The 14019-nt window shown below is 44.3% G+C and overlaps 1 long non-coding RNA gene across 1 annotated transcript; it reads left to right on the top strand.

Annotated features, from left to right (window-relative positions):
* Positions 1-8440: 8440 nt before the first annotated feature.
* Positions 8441-12179, top strand: LOC126990258 (uncharacterized). The gene is made up of 4 exons (XR_007744179.1): positions 8441-8534; positions 9487-9588; positions 10745-10837; positions 11780-12179. It is a non-coding gene; the product is annotated as an uncharacterized LOC126990258 (long non-coding RNA).
* Positions 12180-14019: the final 1840 nt, after the last annotated feature.

Below are 14019 nucleotides of genomic sequence, written 5' to 3'. Positions count from 1 at the left end.
AAATACAGCATGTAATTTCATCACACTAAGTGTCTATCATCACGTGTCTGGCATCATTAATGTGGCTTCCAGGAGTAATCTTGTTTGTATTACAGCTTGCAAATTTTTTTCTGCTTTATATGATATACATAATCACATAGGTATGATTTACAAAATGTAATGGCAGTTGATATTCTTGACTAATGCCTCATAAACCTTGTGAAAAATAATGCTTTTTTTGGGGGGGGGGCAGAGAGTGGTTTGTTTGGTTGGCCAGTTCAAGGAGTTTCATATCAAATGATTTTATTACATCCAACTTTAATGTGTGCTAAAAACATATATTTTATTACATCCAACTTTAATGTGTGCATAAAACATATATTTTATTACATCCAACTTTAATGTGTGCTTCCTGCAATAAATGCTACATGTTTACTGATGTAGCCTATGAAATACATATCACTCTCTGCCCTGTAATTTGGTGTGTCACATACTGCAGCATAATTTTCCTGCTATTTTCTTACTCTATGAGTTGCCTTATTTTGTCTCATTTGCTTTCATCATATGTGCCTCCGCTGCATAGTTGTGTCTACTGAGCTTAATATCTTCATGACCCTGACACCAAGGTCAGAGCTTGTGAGATCATACCGTGTCCTACATTCCATTTTCACCTCCAGGCTCGCCTGTCTCCCAGGACCACCAAGTTATTGCATTCCATTTAAGACAACTCATGTGTTACCTTCTTAATGTCCTCCATCATGTATTTCAGCATGTTTTATGATGCTTTGCTCTTATATTGATGTGCCTTGCAACATTTTTATACAGTTTTCATTGTATATAACGCACCATTGTTGGTTTTGCCTGTTATAAATCGGGTCATGTTCAGTTAACAAGCTTTGAGTGTCTCCCATTGTTTATTTCAGTTGTAATGCTTAGAAGCTTTTGTTCTCTGCCCTGTCAAGCAGTATGCAATGCTTGCCATTATCTGGCACTTGTACAGTTAGTATGATATTTTTACTCAGCTAAGAGCATTTTGCAAAAGGTAAAGGTAAGGCTGGGGGCAGACGCTGTAGCAGCATGTGGCCTCGGTGCTCATCTCTGTAACATTAGCCCATGAGCCTGTGGTGTTAGGGAACCCATTACCCTGGGACACAGGACCAGTGTGACATCCGGGTTACCACAGTTGCAAAGTCCTTATAGTAATTTAGCATGCATAGAATGTTGTATGCTTTGCTTGTATTTAAAGCACTGGATATGTTTGCTACACACACACACATATATATATATATATATATATATATATATATATATATATATATATATATATATATATATATATATATATATATATATATATATATATATATATATATATATATATATATTAGCAAATGCTTTCAGCATCATATTTTTCCTAAAAAAACAAATTGATATAGTGTAGATAATACCTAATAAAACATAAGAACAAATATATTTTTCTTTACCCCATTAGTAAATCATTTTACAATGAAAAAAAATAAGTGAAGGCTGGATAGGGTGCTGTGGCAGGTACTTCAAAAATAGTTAAGCTATCCCTGAAAAGTGACGTTTTTGGTGGGCTGCAATAGATGGCGCTACTTCCGCACGCCCGAGGAATTACTACATACCACTATCTCTTCGTATATAGTCTCTTTGAGTCCAACGGACACTGATGTGGCGGCAGCTTGAAGGTTCCGCGTGGGGGGCGAGACCGCTGAGTTGCCAAACGCGGTTAACGCAATGGGAATTAGTCAGTAATAATGCACTTACTATCAGCTGGACCTCAACTTACTGTAGTTTTGATTTCGTTACTTCCCTCTAAAATTAAATAACTTAGGGAATCAACAGAGAACCGAAGGGAACGAACGAAGGAGTCCTTAAGTGCCTTCCTCCAAGCTTGTGTTTCAGCAAAGCAAACTTATAACTCCGCTGAAAGTCAAAATAATGCATCAATCAAGGAAATTTTCGGCTCCTTCCAGATGGTGGCCCTAGATCATGTCTGGTCTCTTTGGTGCATCGCCGTTGCCCCGCTGCTCTCTGCTGGCGGGCAACTTGTTACTGACGCTGGGAAGAAAGCTGAACTCCTCACGACACATTTAATGCAGAGCTCAGGCGTGACCGTTTGCTATTGGACCCGAACCGAGTCCCTCAGACCCAGGGAAGTGAATGCTCTCTTAACTGGAAAGATCTTGATCCTCATGTTGGCGTCGATCCTCTGGTTTGGCTCCCATTACTTGACAGATTCCAGCGTCTTCTCTGTTGCCCTAACTCTCTGTCCTTCCGCTTCTATAATCTTCCATATTATCTCGTCCTCTTTCTGCTTCTCTCATTGCTGTTTTGCTTTCACTTTCTTTTTCTCTTTCTCGACGCCTCAGGTGTTTGGGGGCAGCTGGACAGGCGGCTTATAGTGTCCGCACTCCTCCCTCTCCCTGCTTCTCTCTTTATAATAATAATAGTAATAACAAGTGCAGTTTTTAGTCTTCGAATCAGGGTCGATGTGGCTGCAAGGGAGGATGAACAGCTGGATGGGTTGGATCTCCGGGCTGGGATTCGAACCCGGGCATTTGTATTCGTAACTAGGCGTGGTAACCATTTGAAGATCGGGGATTACAGAAAATTTGGTGACCTGCACTGTACGCATGCGCAGGGAACCAAATACATCGCGGTGCATTCGACGTTACGATCTTGGATACCCGTTATCAGTGAGCAGCGGAGCTTTTTACTTGAGGAGCCTGTGGGCCTGGCGATCGGCGCGCTCTCCACCCATTTGTACGGCCTTCCTTTTGGACCGGTCGATAAATGTTTGCCTGGGGAAACTTAGGGAAGGTAGACTGTGGTAACCCGGATGTCACACTGACCTGTCTTTCATAGTAGTGGGTTTTCGCTCACCACAAGCGCTAAGGCTAATGCGACGGAGATGGGCACCGATGCAGATAGAGCGTGTGTTCTCAAATTTCCATAAGTGAGCGAGAGGACTGACTGGCTGGTTGGTTTATTCCGTGGCTGGCAAGCTAGACCGTTATTGAAGGGCTACCATCAGCAAAGTCAAGGTTCTCTTAAAATGTTCAGGTATTAATTTTTTTTTTTTACGTCTATGCCTATTGCGCCGGTAGGCTTGCTTGAGGGGCCTGGATGGTATTCGGCACCAGCCCGTCATGGCGCAGGCAAATGTTTATAGGGGCGCCATCTTCTCTTGGCTCATGCTGCACCCCGGAACTCGTTCTTGATTCACTAGGACGGTTTCCTCTAGAGTCCGGGTTGATGGGTGGTCATCAGGACAGCATGTGGGTAATTTTAAGCCACTCGGCGGTGACTGAAAAATCCGAGGTAGTAGCGTGGGGATTCGAACTCGCGTCGTCCATCACGTGGTGAATGTGGGCCCAGCACGCTACCACTCAGCCACCGCCTACCCTAAAGATAAAGGTAAGGCTGGAAGTACAAGTTGTCGGCTGCTCTTGGCCGCGCTACACATCTCTGTATCACTGGCTCTTGACCATGTGGGGGGTGAGAACCCATTACCCCGGGACACAGAGCCAGTGCAACATCCGGGTTACCACAGTTTATCCCCAAAGGTTTCCCCAGGTACCCATTTATTGACCACCTGGAAAGGGAGGATGACAGCTAGGTGGGTTGGGTGCCCGGGCTGGGATTCGAACCCGGGCATGTGTATTCGAAGCTAGACGTGGTGACCATTTGAAGTAAGTAATTAAGAAGTATGGGAGAGAGAGAGAGAGAGAGAGAGAGAGAGAGAGAGAGAGAGAGCAATATATAAGGACAATAAACACTAACTCGATCACGATGGAGTAAAGAGACACAGGAAAGGAGGAGTGGAGGAGTAATAAACCAGGGAGGGAGAGAGGGAGAGAAGGAGGGTCTTAACTTCCTCCGCCTTCCTCATCTCCATTATCTCGACGTTCTAATATGGAAAAAAAGATCACATTTTTTTTTTTCGTTCTTTAATTTCTGACGTTTCTTCTTATTATTTTCCTCCTCCTTCTTCATTCTTAATCATTGTTTTCTTTTTCTTAGTTTTCTTCTTCTCTTTTTCCTCTCCATCAAAATCATCTTTGCTTTCTTCTTATTATTTTTACTCACTAGCTACTACTATTACTGCTACTTTTTCTTTAAACACGACAACTACGGGCCTCTATCCATCAGAGTTGCGTTGTGAGCGGTATCTTTCCTCATAGTCTTTCACAAAGCAATTCATTGGCCCCAGCCCGCCAATGACTGTGGCCGACAACCATCTTTATTTAGTATTACAAACATTATTAAACATATTGTTCTTAAGTTAACAGAGCTTGTGGTTGATACGACTATCAACCATCGTCCCCTCAAAGTCCAGGTCGGCAATGTGGGTGGCTTTGGGTGCAGGTGACCTGGTTCCTCTCAGGCAGACCAAGGCTGATCTCAGGAGGGAGAAGGACAGCCTGCATCTCATCCAGGCGACCACACTGCTTCTCGGCTGCTGTTACTTACCCGCCAGTGTTTCGGCGAGTCTTGCGTTGAAGCTCCGCGCCCTTGGTCCCAACCCTCCCGACGTCGTGAATACTAACGGGGTGAAGGAGCCCTGCTGGTCCACATTCTGGATTCTTTCTTCATATGCTCTGTTCTTCTCTTGTTCATTTCTTCTGTGGGCTGCATCGAGGGTCATGTCTTTGTGGCAATGGGCCATTGGATCAAAGATCCTTATGTCAAAACACGCCCTTTGTCCAAGAGTCCAAAAACCTCTGGCGCTAACATCCACTCGTGCTTCGTTCGGAACATTAGCGGTGCGTCTGGCGAGGTGTTCGCCTTGCAGAGGAAGCAGCATGGGCTCGACGGTCACGTCGTGACAGACGTCCTTCAGCATCTGAGCTGTTACGTCTCTCACTTCATCATGTCTCATGCAGGCGAAGCCTCCTGTCTTGCATGTCATGGCATGGTTTTGGTTGAAGGGTGCGCCACAGTTACACATGTTTGGGAGCCTATCCACTGGCCAACCATACCTCAGGGCAAGGGGATCTCTGAATTTTTTTGTGTTGCTACTACTACCACTACTACTACTTCTACTACTGCTACTACTATTAATACTACTACTATTACCACTACTACTGCGATGGTGGGTGTATTTCTGATTAGTTTCGCCGAGGGTTCTTCAGCGGAACGGAGGTGTTTTAAGTGTCATCCGGATATAGCGAGGTCACAAAAGACGCTCCGCTCACTGCTCAGCTCCGCCCACTACTCAAGAGGCCAGGTCACTATCTATTGTCCATCGTCTGCCGCCGGCGATGTTTAAGGCCTCGGTGACCTTCCTTCCTTCTTGACCCTTTACTTCTGCTGCGCCATCCTTCTACGGTGTGTTGATCATTGTTCACGTGGTCCACCAGGGCACGGCTTTGGCGGTGAAGTCTTACGCCGATCTTATGGTCTTGTAGGGAATCGACTCATTTCAATATATCACTCTGTTTTCTTCTCATTTCCCATTATTGTTTGTATTATTAATTGTACCTTCTCTGCTTTATTTTTTTTTCAGGCTGTTGCTGCTTCTTCTTCTGCTGCCACCTTGTCCCGCTCTGGGTGTCTTAAGCCCCGTTCACACTGTGCCGACTCTGGGCCACGACTACCCACGACTCTAGGGTAAAATACCTGGCTGCTGAAAACTTCATCCCATCCTCCCACCCGATATCAAGGCACGACGGACGGTCCTTCTCTTCGGAGTTGACTCGCACATCCTGCAACACTCCCTGGCCGAAATCAAAGAGGAAGTGCAGCGCCTCAATGAATTCACCAGCAACAACATCGATTCCATCTACAAGTTCCCGAAGAACGCGCCCGTAATCAAGATCACGTTACTGGAGACTCCACCCGCCCAAAAGTGCCTGGAAGCTGGCCTCAAGATGTTCAACCTGAGAATACAGAGTCACAGCATAAAACAAGAAGAGTACATCCCGATACGGACATGCATGCGCTGTTATAAGGTGGAAGACCACAACACCAATGAATGCCCAAGACACATCAACTTCAAAATCTGTTCGGAGTGTGGCGCCGAGGGACATGTATGGCAGTCATGTAAGTCACAAGCAAAAAAGTGCTTCAACTGTGGTGGAGATCACAGGACCCTCGCAAACAAATGCCCCGTCCGGAAGGCTGCCTCAGAGAAGGTTAAAGAGGCCATGGTTGCCAAGAAAAACCAGACCTATGTCTCCGTCACCTCCAGCACTATTCAAAACCCACCGACGCCTGCACTGAACCTAGACTCGGACAAAGCAACCAAAATCATGGCATGCATTCTCCACTCACTAGTTGCTGATCTTGGCACTCCTGGCACCTACGCCAAAGAGCTGCATGACTTATTCACTGCCAACGACCTCCCGCCAATCATCATACCCAACCCCCCAGACTCGAGTAAGATCATCCGGCAGACAGTAGTCCCTCCTGCTATCCCAGCCCAAAGTGACATCTTGCCATCCTCTCATGACGACGAAGACTCTTCCTCCGCTGAGGAAGGCGCAGCCCAGGATTCAGGCAGTGAAACGGAACCGGAAACCGAATCTACCCAAAAGACTGACACTGCGACCAGCAGCAGCGGGGCCCGATCTAAATCATCTCACCCAGTCACTCGTTCGGCCTCCCACGACGCCGGCAACAAACCCCTGCCATGCCCCCAACATTCCCTCCCCCCTTGAGCGACCCCACGCGCCGCTCCCCCTCTCCCGACACGACCATAAGCAGAAGAAAGACACAAAGAAAAGGAGGCACTAAGTCACGATGACGGATCAGATAAAAGTATTACAACACAACGTTCTACACTGGAGAACAAGGAGATTCGACCTCACAAACACCTACACATCAATTGACCCTGATGTAATACTAATTAACAGCCATGGCATGAGAAATGGCGAGCCATTAAAGATACACGGCTACGTCATCCACAAGAAAAATGCACCCAACACCCCTACAGACGGCACAGCCATAGCAGTGAAGCACGGCCTCAAACACAGAATCATAGACGACTTCTTCTCCGACATTCTGGCAGCGGAAGTTCAGACCTCGACCGGAAAAATTATCATTGCAACCCTCTACCAACCGCCGGCGAGAGATTAGATCCCCGTCCCTGACTTCATATCACTCTTCCGACGACCCATACCAGTCTACATGTTGACTGACCTCAACGCCAATCATCCGATCTTGGGCTACAGGACCACCAACGTCAAGGGCCGTCAACTCCTCCACTTAACTAACAATAGGACACTCCAACATGTTGGCCCACAGTTTCCGACCTTTGTCTCACACAACATTACCCCCACCCCCGACATTATCCTGACTAACTACAGAACCTACCACAATACCCACATTGCCCAAGGCCCAATAACTACCAGTGATCATTTCCCCATCATTTTAACTATTTCTGCACAACCCATCCTCACCCCGTGCCCCCCTGCACCAAACTTTCAGCGCGCAGACTGGGCCGGCTTCAAAGCCGACTTAGACACCAAATTCCACAACCCCGAAGCAGTTATTGACGCCACCACGGCGGCTGTTGACGAAAACATAACACACTGGTACACAACAATACACTTCTCCATGTCAACACACGTTCCCACAACACGCTTCAAAACAACACCTTGCACAAACTACAGCCATCACACCAAAACTCTCAAAATCCAATTCACAGCTATAAACAGAGAAGCTTCGGAACACGGATGGACCCCTGACCTATGCAGACTCTACAGACAAATCCAGACACGACTCCAAAACTCTCTCACGGCGGACAGCAAGAGAAGTTGGGCAAACCTCATCACAGAGACAGCCTCGCTGCACAACGAGCCCGCTGCCTTCTGGAGGAGAATAAAAAACCTAATGGGAAATGACACTATCCAAACGTCTTACCTAAAGAAACCAAACGGAGAAAAAGTACACACTCACGACGAGAAAGAGGCTGCCTTTCGAGAAATATGGGAGGACGTCTTCTCGGGCGGAGATGAAGGAGAAGGCGATCCCGAGAACAACGAGCGGATTGAAGAATACGTGCGAGACAACATCCTCAGGACGCGGCCCCAAGAACATCCTCACCAGTATCCATATAAGACTCAGGTCAACCTATAGATTTCGATTGTCTCGGGCTCATGCCGTTTTAGCTCGGAAGGCTACAATATACACGTCACGCGGAGTCACGGGCTGGGGGTTAGTGGCGAGAGATGGTGGCAGTGTACAATGGAGCAGCGCGGAGGGCACATGAGCGGAGCGCATTGGCCTCACTGAAACAATGGTGCATGTTTGCACTGTGAGAGGGTGCCGGTCAAGGAAGAAGAAGGAGCACTCTACTCTTTTACACAGGTTCCCTAAATGTGCGGTTAATCAGGAATTATGGATTAAGTTTTGCCAGCAAAGAAGAAGAATTAATCCCACCACAACAAGAGTGTGCAGTTTGCACTTCTCAGGAGCCGATGATAAACGGAACCTAAAATATGAGCTATTGAACTTACCAGTGCCAAGACACTTACAGCAGCTACAAGAGGGCGCAGTGCCAACGTTACATCCTCCATCACATGAAGGTAAGGGACGTAATTATCAGTTCCTCTCCGACTTATGTAGCCTAACTCGATCGGGCCTTATTATAAGTGCTGATAACAACTGTGTTACTAAATGTTTTTTCCCTCCTCGACCTCTTCATCCTCCTCTTCTTCCTTCCCTCCATCCTCTTCCTCCTCCTCCTCCCCTTCCTCATCTTTCTCCTGCCCCCCATTTGAATTCTCCCTTGCAACGGTCACCTTGCATGTTGCTGTATTTTTTTTCCTCTTTCATAAGACATCAGTTTTCCAGTGGCCGTGATTGTGTGTGCATGCAGGTACTTCTTGATTTATTATTTAAGTGCTGATAAAAACTGTTCCTTCCCTTCTTCTTTTCTTCTTCTTCATCTTTTTATTATTATTATTATTATTATTATTATTATTATTATTATTATTATTATTATTATTATCATCATTATCATCATTATTTTTACCATTATTATTATTGTTATTATTATTATCATCATCATTATTATTATTATTATTATTATTATTATTATTATTATTATTATTACTACCTATTATTATTATTATTATTCCTCCTTTTCCTCCTCTTCTTCCTCCTTCTATTCTTGTTGATTTATTATATAACCTCTTGATACGGTGATGTTTTCTTGTTTAGTTCGTTCTCTTAAGTGTTAACTATGCTAATGAAAGTCTTCCTCCTCATCATCCACCTCCACCTTCAGTTCTTCCTCCCCCTCGATCCTCCTCCTTTTCTTCTTGTTGATTAATCTTTTAATTTTTAATGATACCAACTGTGCTTATGAAAATGTTCCTCCTACTCCTGATCGTCTTCATCCACCACCTCCTCCTCTTCGTCCTCCTTCTCTTCTTCTTTCTACTCCTCCTCCTCCTCCTCCTCCTTGTCTTCTTGTAGATTTATTATTTAAGCGCTGATAACAGCTATGTTAATGAAAATAAATTTCACTTGCAGCCCCTGCTTCAGCTGCTGAGTTGGATAACCCCCAGGAGGGGGTGCTCGTGGATGACTCTCACCCACAGCCCTCACAGCAGCAACATGGTCAGGAGAGTGCCGGTACGTATTCCTGTTCTTTTTCATACCAATGTTAATTTCAAGGAAGATTTAAAAAAAATATTGAAGTTCAATGCATTTCGACGCCTGCTCCTAGGATCTCCCACCAGGGGATGAACACGGCAGAAGAGATTCAATCTCTCTCTATCCTGACACTCCCTCCTTGCCTGCTCTAGGTTTCTCAAGGATCCTTCACTCTCCCTGACATACTCCTGCACCCTATCCCTTCATTTCACAGGAGGTAATCTAACATTCCCTTCCTCTGTCTCACTCACATATACCCTCCTGGTCATCTTACCCTCGTCCATTCGCTCCATGTGGTCAAACCACTTTATAATGTCTTTCGTTTTCGAGGGTTGTTTCAAATGTTTCACTTCTTCCACCACTCCACACTTCTTCCCTTCACCCACATGACACATTCCAAAACGCTTATACACACTCATAACTCATTCCATCCATTCTACTCACACCACATGCATTCCTCAAATAACTCATTTCCACTGCCTTCACTCTAGACCTCTGACTTTCATTTCAGGCCCATGTTTGCGCTTGGTTATGTGAGGTTTGGTACTATTACTGTATTTCTCAAATCCTTCTTTACCTCCATGCTCACACTTCTGCCCTTCATGATGCGTCCCAAAGACTCTACCACCTTTTTTCCTTGCAATACCCTTCCTCTTGTCCCTCCTTATGTACCACCATGTTTACATGTCACTGATCCCAGGTACTTTAAATCATTTACCTCCTCCACTTCTTCACCATTCAGTTATTTTACATTCTATTTCACATTCTGTTCACACTATATGGGCATACAAAATCCACAACCTCACTTCTACTCTGCTCATAGACCCACACCTTTCTTTTGTTGACATTTACTTTTAGCTTTCTCCTTTTACACACACTATAAAAGACACTGACCAAATTTTGTTAGTCACTTGCCTTTTCTGCAATGAGCACTGTGTCATCAGCAAATAAGATTTAATTCAGCACCCATCCTTCCCTCAGCGTACATTCTTACTCCAACTTCCCCAACTTTGCCCTTCATTTCTCTCATAACACCATCTATAAGGATTTGAATTGGAATAATAACTCTGATACTATTGTTACGAATATATAGTACTTAATAAGATATAATAACAATGTAAATCTTCACTTGCAGCCCCTGGTGCTGAGTTAGATGACGACCTGGAGGGTGTACTCGTGAATGATCACCCACAGCCTTCACAGCAGCAACATGGCCAGAAGGGTGCAGGTACAAGTTCCTGTTTTTCTTCATATCAGTGATAATTTCAAGGAAGATTACAAAATTATAAGGATTTTATTTCGAATAATAACTGACGCTATTGTTATGAATAGTATCTAATAAGATAATTAGGTATTGGTAATATGGATGGTTGTATGAGGGAAATGAAAGCCAGAGTGGGTAATTTAGGAGCAAGACTGGGGGTAAATAGCGATGATTGGGCTGTGGTCGGATGTTTGTTGGAAGATGACACTATGGCTTACTGAGAGTGAAATGGAACTTCAGAGAGTGGTGGGTGAATTCCATAGGGTGTATACTAGAAGGAAATTGACAGTAAATGTTGGGAAAATTAGTGTTGGTGTTTCAGAGAAGAGCGGTAGAGGTGGTGGAGTTCGTCGTTCCTTATAGGGTGAATCTGCCAGCCGCTGAGAGTTGTGAGATAAAGATGGGTGGAGAGACAGTGGAAGTTGTTAAAGAATTTAATTATCTGGTGTCAGTGTCAGGTAAGCCTGGAGAGATGGATGGTGAAAATAGGACAAGAGCTGTGAAGGGTAAGAGTGCTATAGGAGCATTTGGTAGGATTATGAACGGAAGGAGCGTGTCTATGGACGTTATGAGTGGCTTCAGGAATAGCATCCTTTTGCTGACATTGACATATAGATGATAAGTGTGGATATGGAATACAGAACAGCTGTCATCGATTTCCTTATTTTGTCACTCCACAGTCTATAATCCTTTAAAGTTCTCCGATTGCTCTTACAAATTCCATTACAATGCATTTTTTGACACTGAAGTGTGTGTGTGTGTGTGTGTGTGTGTGTGTGTGTGTGTGTGTGTGTGTGTGTGTGTGTGTGTGTGTGCATGAGAGACAAGTTACTATATTTTTTTTCAGTCGAGTATTCTTGTTTTTCTAGACAGCCCTATTACTAATTTAGAATAATGTCTTCACAGGCACTCCAGGGAAGGACGCAGCTTGTGTTCCTGCAACAAGTGACTGTGGAGACATGGATTTCCATCTGTTAAAGGCCAGACAAGAAAAGACAGGTCTTCTTGCAGAATTAGCGGAGAGGGATAGCATCATTAAGTCTCAGAATGAAGAAATTGTGAAGTTAAGGGAGAAGTTGCAAAATGCTGAAAGTCAGCTAAGCGCGTACATGTCACCTTCTCAGATTGATTGTGTCTTTAGCAAGAAAGCTGTTCACCGGTGGCTGGATGAGGATATCAGCCATGCACTTTCCTTAAGAAATTTGAGCGCCAAGGCCTACAAGTTTGTGAGGAATGAATGGAAGATTCCTCTCCCATCAGTATCTACACTGAACCGCAGGACAGCCCAAGTAAATGTCGAGCCTGGCATTTTGGTGTCTGTTTGTCACTTCTAAAGAGAGGCTGTGTCTATGACAGAGCGTGACCGTGTGTCAGTCCTGTCTTTTGATGAGTGTAGCGTAGCCAAAGAGTGGTCCTACGATAAAGCTACGGACACCCTGTATGGTCCCAAGAAAAATGTTCAGTGTTGTATGTTGAGAGGCCTTGTGGGATCTTGGAAACAGTTAGTCTATTATGATTTTGACCGTCCAATGACAAAGGACCTTCTATTCAGTATAATAAGTCACGTTGAAGCAGCTGGATTTCCAGTGGTGGCTACTGTAAATGATATGGGGTCCTCTAACATGGCTTTGTGGAATTCCTTGAAAGTAAGCACTGAAACCCCATATTTCACCAATCCAGCTGTCTCTAGCAGGAAGGTGCATGTGCTTGCTGATGTACCTCATTTAATGAAGTTGATGCGAAATCACTTTCTTGATGATGGATTTGTGATGCAGGATGGGAAATTGGTTGACAGCAGTTGTGTCAGGGAAGTGATTGAGCGAAGTAAGGCTGACTTGAAGACCACATACCATTTGTCTAATAAACATATAGAGGTCAGCGGTGCTCAAAGAATGAATGTGAAACTGGCAGTACAATTTCTTTCGGCCACAACATCTAAGGCCTTAGCTTACTTTGGTGAAAAAGGCTTACTTTGTGGCAAAAACTGGAGCGCCACAAGTGAGTTCATAGCACTTGCCAACAATTGGTTTGACTTAATGAATTCAAGAGTGTTATTTGATAAAAATAAGTACAGGTCAGCATATGGGGCAACAGAGATGCAAATAAATGTTCTAAAATTGATGATTCATGTAATCAGTAAGATGCATGTTGATGGCAAGAAACATCTCTTACCTTTCCAGAAAGGTATAATAATATCTTCCAAGTCATTGATGGAGCTACATTCCATGGTAAAAACAAATTATAACATAAATTTTGTCATGGCTTACAAACTAAACCAGGATGTCTTAGAGCACTTTTTTGCATACATGCGACAGCTGGGAGGGTGGTATGAGCATCCTTCTCCTGTCTCAGTGAAGTACCGTGTGCGGTCATACCTCATGGGGAAAAAGAGCAGCCTCATGGGGTCAAAGTATAACATTCTAGAGGAAAACAAGGAAAACAACTTGGCAAGTGCTCCCTCATGTTGTAAAGTAGAAGAGAGAGGAACACAATGAAACCGCCTTAGAGCAAGAACTTTGCCTATCATCAATGTCTTTCATTGCTTGTGCTAATGACATGGAGGAAGTCCCTGAGAACGTTGACGATGGTGAGGCTGATTTAGGTAGAACCCTGGAAAATGAGACAGAAACTCAAGGTATGGCATACGTTGGTGGGTTTATTGCCAGAAAGTTTCCACAGTACCACCTTGGTTCGAAATATCTGAAGAGTGAGAAATCAGCATGGATTGATACAGTGAGCAGGCAAAGTGACAAACTGGTAAAGCCAAATGACGAGTTCATGGGGAAATTGAAGACGCTTGGTCATCTTTTCAACTGTTATCATGGCGAAAAGACTCTTAAACCTGGGAAATCTGTGGTCAGCAAAGTAGCAAGTAGCTTAAAGGACTATGTTGAACTGCCAGAGGAAGTTATCTTATTTTATGTAAGGTGTCGAACTTTCTTTCGCATCCGTATCTTGAATAACAGCATAAGAAACAAAGTGATGCAAAGAAAAGTACGTTCAAAGATGTTCAACTTGGTAAGGTAATTAGTAAACTGTCAGAAACTGCACTGTGAACTTATTTTCATTTATGTCTTCAGATTACTTATAAGTAGGGGTAAGACATCCGGACCTTAAGCCTGGTTTTCCGAAGCGGGTGCATGAGT

Source organism: Eriocheir sinensis, unplaced genomic scaffold (assembly GCF_024679095.1).
Source record: "Eriocheir sinensis breed Jianghai 21 unplaced genomic scaffold, ASM2467909v1 Scaffold151, whole genome shotgun sequence".
Lineage (NCBI taxonomy): Eukaryota > Metazoa > Arthropoda > Malacostraca > Decapoda > Varunidae > Eriocheir > Eriocheir sinensis.
This window is presented reverse-complemented; position numbering and strand designations above follow the sequence as displayed.